This window comes from Ceratina calcarata, unplaced genomic scaffold, assembly GCF_001652005.2.
Source record: "Ceratina calcarata isolate Rehan_Ccalc_2016 unplaced genomic scaffold, ASM165200v1 scaffold213, whole genome shotgun sequence".
NCBI lineage: Eukaryota > Metazoa > Arthropoda > Insecta > Hymenoptera > Apidae > Ceratina > Ceratina calcarata.
Window position 1 is genome coordinate 185737 of NW_017143004.1, and position 11020 is coordinate 196756.

The 11020-nt window shown below is 36.5% G+C and overlaps 1 protein-coding gene across 2 annotated transcripts in view; it reads left to right on the forward strand.

Annotated features, from left to right (window-relative positions):
* Positions 1 to 11020, forward strand: part of LOC108622295 (glucosylceramidase-like) — a 49441-nt gene that overhangs the window by 17263 nt on the left and 21158 nt on the right. The window lies entirely within an intron of this gene.

Consider the following 11020-nt stretch of genomic DNA (forward strand, 5'->3'; position numbering starts at 1 on the left):
GCTTATACGTATGCATATACATAAATATTATGTATACGTATGCTCGTATTTAAAAGACACACAATACATTCTTGAAATCAAAGTGTCTGTGATTATACTACACCTCTCGTTTCATTTTACTGAACAGTTTGTTAAACTGAAATTTTTACTCGATTTGCATTTACTTTTTGACTGGAAATAATTGAGAATTATTTGATCGACGTTTGTAACGCGAGATAAATACAATTGGACACACAGATATGACAGTACTGGTGCAATGATCGTTAACGCAGTACGACCCAGTTTTTTCACCTGTTATCAACTGTGAACAAAAACATATCCTCTCGAATTTTTCATGAAATCCACGTTGACGCACGAATTTCCGTCCCACAACGTTCGTCGCTCGGTCGTTACCTTTTTTCCCTACTACACGCGGAAACGTGTTTTCAAATACCTTTAAAATTTTCAAGCTCTTAATATACATTTTACATATTCTGTGCGTCGTATTTAGATCGCGTTTTGAGGATTCCCGAGAATTGTTTAAAGTGACCCAGTGCGGGATTGAAGGGCCGTGTTTCGTGTAACCGAAGAGAACTCGTTTAAAACAGTTGGAAAGCATTTCTCTTTATCCCGAAATTCTATAGGAGACGTGAAAAATTGAAAGGAACAAACGTAGCGTGGCCATGGGTAAGGGATACGCTAAGAACTCTTATTTCTCTCTTTATCCCGGAAGAAGAAAAGTGGTCGAGGCTGGGCTGCTTCGTAACTACTACGTACAATATACCACGGCTTATAGCTACGACCGAGCCGGACGAGCGGCCAACGTACCAGCTACTTCATAAATTCTCTTCCTTTTTAAACGAAAACTGTTCTCTGATCTTACGTACCGCGCATGACGAGCCTTATATCGAGGGAACCGCGTAACATTATACTTGGCTCTGATCCTGGCCACGCGATTGCCTTTCAAACGTAAATATCCAACAATTTTTACGATTCGTCGACTTTGTCAATTCACCACTTACTTTTAATCAATCCAAATTCAGGGCTTGGCCATTTCATAATTTTATAAAAGTTTACCCGATTTTTTTCATTCTCTTACGTCTTTTGAATGAAGTACTTATTATATACTTTGAGACACGTTCAAAAATCATTGATGGCATGGCTTGGGACAATGGCTCTCTACTTTCTCGTTGTTAATTTTCTCTACGGAAAGTAATAAATTTTTACACTATTTTTCTAATATCCAATCTGGGATTTATGTGTTTCTTAATAGAAAATGAGGATAAAATAAATGCAAATTCACTAATGATTCTGACAGTTATTGTTGAATGAATGAATGTATGAATGAAGGACGTTTAACAAGTGCCAAATAAAATTGCATTAGAAATTTTTTTTTAATAAATAGTTTAAAATTGTTTAGATTTAACAATAAAAACAGTCTAATTATAACATTGATACCAGAGCGCTGTCAAAATAATTGCGAGACTACCGCATTGGCAGGGCATTCGATTCGGAAAGTATCCTTTGTGGAGGGCAAAATATATCAGTAAATAGAATGTGACGTTGAACGTTTACCGAGCCGTGTTTGCCGTGACCAAGCGAGGTATGATCGTTTCATCCGAATTAGAGGAAGAGAGAGGGCGGCCGGAACGTGGGGGGATAATCAAAAAGCGATTACCGAAAGGTTCGACGAAATCTATCACACGTGAAACAATGGCCGTCAAATGAGATGGCGAGGGCAATTGACCGAATCCACGGTCCCCGGCCGATGCCGATGGTTCGCGCGCTACCTACCCCCTCCCCCTCCCCCCAGCCGGTTCATCCCTTCCGGTCCGCGCTCTTTCGCTGTTTACACGACCCTACGTGATCCCCGCAACGCAAACTGCACGGAATGCAGAAACCTGATAGAAAATAGACCACCGTCGCGCCGCGCCGTTTCGTTCGAACACCGAAATACGTTTCAGTTCCTCTCCGCTTTTTGTTCTTTCTCTGTTTTCCTCGTCCCCTTCCCGAAAGGATTTCCGATTGATACTTTGAAACCGTTTCCCACTCGGGACATCCGAAAATGTGACGGATTGTAATTATCTCCCATCTTCTTTCGTAATCGTCTCATTTTGTACAGCACTGATTTTCTCGCGTTTCAATTATTTAATCCCGGCAGGTAAAAAGAGAATTTATTTTAAAATTAATCGTTGAAAAAGCTGGAAGTCAAGCGTTGCACACGTTTGTGACAGATAAATTTCCGCATCTGTCTGGCCCTCTTTCTCTCTGGCCAGAAACGTAGGGTACAGTTTTTCCGGCAGTGAAGTGTTAAACCTTCTCACCCTAGCCGCATGAATATTTCACGGAAAGAGACCGCAGCGATGCGCCAGTGACGATATAAATCTCTTGCCTAGCCCCTGGCTTCTCGCCGCTTCCCTAACCAGTCTGAAGATTCTAAAAACCGCTCAATGGTCTATTCGCTGTTTCCGAAAACTGTCACGTGCCATCGCCGAGTAAAAGAATAAAAAAACCAAACCGACAAACAATTTCGGAAACTGTCGTATTTTGCAAGATTTATTGTGTAGAATTATAAATTTGAAATTTTTTAATGGTCTACTCGCTGTTTCCGAAAATTGTCACGTTGCGTCGCCGAACGAAAAAATAGAAAAACTAGATGGGCGAACAATTTCGGAAACACGTATTTTCGCCACTGTATCGATGCAACGATTAAGCAGAAAAATCCTCGAAATTCCGTCGGAAAAGGAGAAATTTTGAGGATTCTATGAGAAACTTGATACCTTTTCAAAGAATTTCCAGCTTAATCTGTTATAATTCGAAATGAATCGCACAAACGCAGTAGTGCAGGCATGCATCAGACCCGCTTGAAAACGCTTGAAGATGAAATATTTCAACGGCAGCAACCAGAAATTCTACCGGAAAATCTATGAAATCTTATTTTGTAAGAATTATAACGTAGAATTATAAAGGAATGCTTTTGCACTGTACGTTCGTTGACCTAAAGATTTTATATGATGAATATGAATGTTCTTATAACCAACCCCTCGTAATCGTAATTATAAACAATTTTATCGAATAGTAACGTTAGCGACGAGAAGAATTAAAATGAATTATGGAAATTTGAATACAAATTATAGAAATGTACATTTACTTTAGATATGTATAAATTATATGTATTTAACACGCAATGGTATTAAATGAAACGTGATACACGTGAATCCAATTATTTAAGAAGAGAAACATGAAATAGTTAATTATACTACAGAATTACTGCAGAAATACTGCATTTCATTCGAAGAAGTTTTCCCCTTTAAACGTAATAGTTTCAAATAATTATATTCGCAATTAAAGGAATTAAAATGACTCATGGTTATTGGAATACAAATTATGGAAACTTAAACTTACTTTAGATTTGTATAAATTATACTTAATATGCAATGGAATTAAATTGAATGTAATACACGTAAATACAATTATTTAGGAAGAGAAATATAAAATAGCAAATTATATTAAAGAATTATTGGGCCTCGTTCGAGGAAGAGTTATCGCGTACGCACAGTTCTTCTCATTTTATTAGCCCGCTCATTCTCGTATGCGCGAGGTATCGTGTCGCGATCGTCAAACTTCTCAACAATCCATTCCGAACGCCCTTCACGTTCGCGTAACCTTTCGACTACCCGCGCAAGGGATTGTGCGCGAAAAGAGAAGATCAGTAAAAATTTTTCATCGCTCGCGTCGAGCGCTGCTCGAATTTTTAGTTCAAATTACAATCTTTGATGCCTGTTCGTATTTGCAATGTCTACATTGTGAATTTCTTTTTATAAAATAACACATTTATAGTATTAGGAAACTTCATTAAAAAATTTTAGCATCATTTAAATATTGCAATGTTCTATTAAGTTATATATGTATAACAATACAGACTACGTCCAATGTTCATGTTTTCTGCACAATCAATTTTCTGATAAAAGTAAAAATTCTCAAATTTACTAATTATTACGTTGATAGGTACTCGAAGGACATATACTATCTGCAATGTTCATATTTACTGCATAATCAATTTGTTCATAAATTTAACAAGTTCTGTAATCTACTAATTATTGGGTTGATAGATACTCGAAGGACGCATCATACTATCTGCAATGTTTATACATAGTTGCTGCATAATCAAATTGCTCATTAATCTAAAATGTTCTGTAATCTACTAATCATTAGGTTGGTGAGTACTCGAAGGACGTATTATACCACGTGCAATGTTTATATAATATTTGTTGCATAATCAATGTTCTCATAAATCTAAAAAGTTCTGTAATCTACTAATCATTGAGTTGATAGGTAATCAAAGGACGCATGATACTCAGGGTTCGCATAATTTTTCCTTCGGCCGGAAAGTGGGGACGATGCGACCATGGTGGAGAATAGTACTTGATGGGGGTATGCTTGGCATGGTCAGCGAGGGCGCATGAGGGAAATAGTAGTGGGAATCGAAATACGGGCGAAATAGAGGGGAAGCGAGCCGTGAGGGAAAAATTATGCCCACCCTGATGATACTTGCTCGTGTCTGACCAGGGGACTATATCTATTCATCGACTTCCGTATACTATAATTCAGATAATCTATTGCTAATGATAATTATTGAATACGACAACGTTCATCCATCACTTCGATGTGCCGTTTAAAATGTAGAAGAATTCGCGTACACGGATAGCTAATTATTTCTTATCTACTAATTGTCGATACCCTTGTCGTTCAAAATTTTTTGTGCTATAATAAATGATCGAACAACTTCCACATAACGTACTCGATACTTTAAAATGTCAACATTTCAAGAAGATAAGTGGTCGCAAATTCAAGAATTACCTAATATTTTAAAGACAACTGGCGCTTTAAAAATGAATTGCCGTATGTAAATATACATGTATGTACGTCATTCATTTGTACATCATTCATATGTATGTGTACATTATTCAAGTGTAGATATATATACAATTAATTTCTATTAGTCTATAACTAACTATAGTCATAATTATAGGATTTATTCATTTTATAAGAAATATGGTCAACTTTTTGCGTCATTAAGCATGTTTTCGCGTTGATTTGTACGAACTTTCCTCTCTCGTACTCTAATTAAAGGTTTTATACTACCACTTTTTTTCAATCCTTTTCATATTCTGTTGTCAAGACAAGGCAAATTATATGTATACATACATTCATGTTCTTCTATGTAATTGAACTCAAATATGCATACTACATTCAGTATTATTAATAGCATTAGCATAATACATATGGTACGACAAAAATATTTGATTTTACCAATTAAAAACAAAATACTGTCTTTATACGATTTATTATTATATTAAGTTAAATTACAATGTTTTTATTATCATAAAAGTTCACGTCTGTATCTCAGTTTTCTCTTTTTTACAGTTATTTCCTTATTTTTTAGCATTCTTTCCATTACATTATAAAAATTCTTATACTTTTGCCAAAAATTATACAAAGTAAACATATAATTATTTATACACTACTGTTACATTTGATCAATCACCATGACACTATTCAAACGAATAAACAGATCTTCTTTATCAAATCGAATTGACGACGGGCGACTCCTCGAATAGAAAATCGATTTTATATCAACGTCAACCGGTTAACGCGGGAGAAGCGGAGATCGCGATCTCGGAATTGAAATAGTCGCGCGCGGTAGTTGAAACATCTGAGAGGGGAAAAAGAATCGTGGCGAACGAGGAAAGAATCAGTGGTGTCGAGTAGCGAGAAGTGAGGTTGAGAACGGTTCTCGCTATCGGTGGTTCGCACATCAGGACATTCGTCTTTGGTTCTCGCTGGACGTTTCTATTTCCTCGCGAGTCTGCTATTCCGACCGGTCGTCTCGTGATTTGTTTCATCGCGCGATGCCGATGTACCGCGTTTCAAAATCATTCATTCACAAAATTCATCATTTACTCTTAAGGTAGCTTTTATTTTATCTGTCATTGTCAGAGCACATATTCAACTATGTACGACTTACTGTTTTATATCTGACCCTGTGACAAAAGGACATCTACATCTATCCATTTATAAATGAAAATTAATAATAGAATATTACACCTGCTAAGAAATTTTCGGTTACGAAACTTGTAAAGTCTTCGGCCTTCATCGTCTTGAGATTAAAATTCCTTACTTCGAGACTTCAGTTATCTTGAGAAGAACAAATTACATTCTATGGTTGACTTGGAGTTTAATCTCATCTATTCAGCATCTTATAATTGCAATAATGTTTAACATTTACCAGCAGAAATAACTAGATTATTATAAAATTACAATGATGTTTATGAACACTAACCAAATTGTTAGTAATACGTAAAAAAGTTTAAATATCATTTATTATAATTGTTGAGAAAAATGTGACAAAGCTTGGGTAGGACAATTGATAGGTGAAATGTTGAACTTGTTCTTGGGCATAAATTTCGATATCCGAACTAACGGGTGTGGACGTGCGAAGGGAGAAAAAAAATTTGATCTGCAACTCTGATGGAGTGGTGCTTGTACGCGAAGCACGTGCCTCGCTTTCCGAGGACCGAGTTTTGTGGATCCGAAGTGGGTGATCCGATTCATAAAAATTTATGAACCAAATGAATTGTTCAACAACGGAATATAGGAATTTCCTAACGTAGTTGCCACTTTTGCAAGAATCGCCATTAGAGCTACTCCTAACGATAATAAAATAATTCTTGCTATCCGGATTACCAATGACCCTACGTTGTCATTTCGCGAAGGAGATGACCGGATCCGTTTGCGTGGATAAAAATAAAAAATAAATCCCGCATCGTTCAGGTTCGGACCGACGTAGCGCGGTGTTATCTTAAAGCGTGGGCTTAGCTCGTCCGAGGTTGCAATAGTTTGATAATAAATTTAAACGTCAGGAAAATGAGGGAGGTTCTTATCGCTCGAGAAACGGGGATAGTCGAAAACTAAAGCCGTGAAAGGGAGAAGAGCATTTGAAATCGAATGACCGCGAACGATCAGCGATAGAGGAAAAGAAGAATCCCGATTGGTCCATCGGCTGCGTCGATCGACGTACCTTCGCGGAATGGTTCTCGTCGTTCGCCGACCGAACGTATTCGCTGTCCATCAATCCTCGATACTTTTTCCCGGATGAAAAACTGGACGATGAGTCTTAGAAACGATTCAATAAATCCTGTTGAATTATTCCCATCCCTTCATTCATTCCACTCTTTTTATGTACCCTCGCCATCGTAAAACCGTATTCTACTTTGCTTGTATTTCTTATGATTTCGAATGTCGAGAGGATAAACTTTGTTCGTCCATTGAGATACTGACAAATGTATTATACAATCTAACAAGTTTACATCTTTAATAATCGAATATGATTGTTTCATTAGAAATTAAAATTAGACATTAGAAAATGTTTTACGTATTCCCTTACGTCCCTAATTCCCTAAATCTCTGGTTCTTCCTCACTTTGAACATGCCTCGATAATTTAGACTCCCGTTTGATAAAGCATGTGAGGTGTCCCTGAGATGCTTGAGAATGTCCAGTACTTTCTTAAACATCTTCCTTTACGTACTTCATCGCCAACGTATAAAGTATTATATTATAATAATTATTGTATTTTTTATTTCTAATTATAATATATTATAAAATTTAATATTATTACATTCTATAATATATTTTATTATAATATAAAGTAATTATTATAAAATAATCTCGTATCTCTCGTGAAAAGCGTTTGGTCAGTCTCGGAATATCGTGTGACACAGCGTTCGTCTTTGCTCTATCCTGTCCATTTCTTACCAGTGAAAAATACTGTCGTACCTGTACCACCAGAATGACGAGTGGCGTCGATTTCACTTCTTACCATAGTGGCCGGAAGATAAATTGTTGTCTCGTTGATAAATTTTCCGGCTGCCACGATGTATCGTGCTACGTTTCCTTCCTGATTTTTCTATCGTCCGTCAGATAAGACACACGAATGTTCTTGAGGAAAATTTAAACGAGGTAAAATGACTTGCGATAAAAGAAACCGTTAAAATCGTGTTCATTGCCTATCGTCGTGAATCATGACCATGAATTCGTCATTCTCATTTCCAACAAGATCACAGTTACCACTGTCAGGTCAAGTTTGTGAATCTAAATACGAAACAACCATCGAGCTGGCTTTCTTTTTAATTTTATCCATTATATACAAATATTTGAATGATTTTACGATCTTATTTGTTAATAGAAGTCTTGTTAATCATTTATCATAATATCCAGAGAAATGATTTATTTATTATCATATACATTGCATTATTACTATGTACATTGTGTAATTTATTATGTACTATACATATTGTATATAATCGCTAATAACTGCAAGGAGGATACGATTTTAGTAAGAACTCAAAATCGAACTATGGGTATGTAAAAATGTAGATGAATCGACACAAAGAGACCTCAAGCGTGCTAGTTAGGTTCATGCGAAAGAATTCGCGGAGTAAACACGCACGACAGGGGTAGCGGGTGAACGGCAGCGATCAATCAAGCGCCATTCAACAACCATAATAAAATAACAGGCGGCGGCACGGTCCAAGCATTTTTCCCACTGGCGACCGAGTCCGCTGTTACACGCGCCGACGATTTCGTTAACTGAATGGCCATTCAATGACTTTTAACGAACAATACCAAAGAAGAGATAAAAACAAATTCCCGCGAAAGGAGAAAGAGTCCTCTCTTTTCTACCGTTTGCCGGTTCACGCTTTGTAAAATCGACTCACAAAATACAAAAACGACTATATTGCGTCCCATAATAATTATAACACCAATGAAATACTTCTAGTAGCAACGTTTTCACCACAGGGTTAAAACTGATAGAGTGAAATTCTGTCAATCTCTAATCTCTACTTGAGCCTAATTGCTAATTTAAGGCTTTACATTATTAACATTGTTATGTAGATACTTCTAAATATTATATATATAAATAAATAAATATATACTCATAATAAATGTGATATTAATATAAAAAATAAAAATATATATATACATATACATATGTATATTTATATATTTCCACCTCTGATAAATTTATGTTATATGTAGCGAGCCATCGCAGATTCACGAGCTCCTGTCTTTTCGCGCTACTATACTTACACATGTATGTGTACTATACATATTTCTGCATAATAGCTAAACATCGCGCAGGATCGCGCGATCAAGCTGCGGATAAACAAGCATAAACGATGGATGATGAAAAAATATTTCAACGAAGGCGAGACCGGATGCGATCTTTTATTTTCCCCCGTGGAGAATGTAAATTCTCGGCTGGACGAACGGAGGAGCTGCGGTAAAAAGACAGAGAAAGAAGTTGCTCCATTTAAATACAACTTCCACGGTGGTCGAATTCATATGAAAATTAGCTTTCATTATAGCCGGCCGGTCATTAAAGGGTAAAAACCGGTAAGACGCATCGCCGGCGAAAAACCGTGCCGTAAACCATCCACCTCTTCCGGCCGCGTTATTAATGATTCATTGTGCCCACGAATCGCGAACTCGTGACCTTAACTTAAAAACAGCGACCTGGCAGAGTATCCGTACAAATAGACTAATGAGAATTTAATTAACATCCTCCGCGTATCCGCGTTGACACGTTCTCGTTTGCCGCCGTGTTCTTTCCCTGTGTAACATAAGTCCACAAGCATTACACAGACCCCGTATTTCCACCTCTGACAAATTGATCTAAAGACCAACCGTAAAAGAAAATAATGAACGAACACATAAAGTAATTTGTTGGAATATGATTGTAGGAATAATGATACAATTATTATTAATCACGTTTATTCACTGAGTATAGGAGTATGACTGTATATAGGAATAATTTTATTATTAATCATTTTATATTAATTTATTAGTTATTATGTTTATTCACTTATTAAACACAATGAGATGCGAGATCTTTAATCAAAACAAGACGAGACATAAAGTGTCAATGTAAATAAAAAAAAGTCATCCCAGTGACTAGCGTCCACAATGAAAGAATGAAAATATGAATTATTTTAACAGAATTTGTTAAAAAACGAGAAAGCAAGCCTCGAGTATAAAAATATAAAACGTGATGAACATGTAACGATCCTAAAACGTAACTGAAACGCGTCCAGATTTAGAAGTAATTTTAAACCTGATGGCAATCTTTACATTTGACATTTCATGCGCAACATTCGCATAATCTTAACGATATCGCGGAACTTAACTTTCATATACATTTGTTTTCATGAAAATCCCACCGCTCTGCGAGTCGTCGGTTAGTAGTAAAAAGCTTATCAACGCGCCGCGTTTGCTATAACACCGAGCCAACTATGCAATAAATTGACTCGTTAATACGCCATTAGTGTATACCTTTTATGTGCACTGGCCTCGATGAAATGTGCGAATTATTTGCGCCTCTGCGTACCTCGAGGTTCAAAGATGAAATTAAAAAGCGATTTCATGAAAACGAGTGGTCAGTGCTGTTAATACATATGAATACGTAACGACGATGATACGCATATGCACATAACATTTTAACGAGTCCTCGCTTTTAACAAAATACAAACAAACAATAAGCTAAGCCTCTTTTCAAAGTGTGTGTATGATTTTGAATATGAAAAGGCAAAGAGCAGAGTACGTGGAATCGAGTGTCTCATTAGCTTCGTACGACATTAATTTTATTCCCTGTTATATAAGTTACTCCACCCTATTCATTCGTATCTCATACGCGTATGAAACATTACGTATGCTTGTCTAACGCATCCAGAACGCTCGAGGCTAATCACGTATGCACAGTTTTGCGAAGGTTGAGTCACGAGCGTGAACTATGATGAATAGAATTGGCTTTTGTTCACAAAGGTTACCCATACAAATACTTAAGAATTAGTTTCAGGATTTTTGCTCATTCATTCACTGAGGGGGTGAAAGTATGTGAAATATGTGTTTACAAAATCCTCTAAAGCATTCAACTTCTATCACTTATATACTTTCTATAGTTTAAATAGGGAGGAATTATTT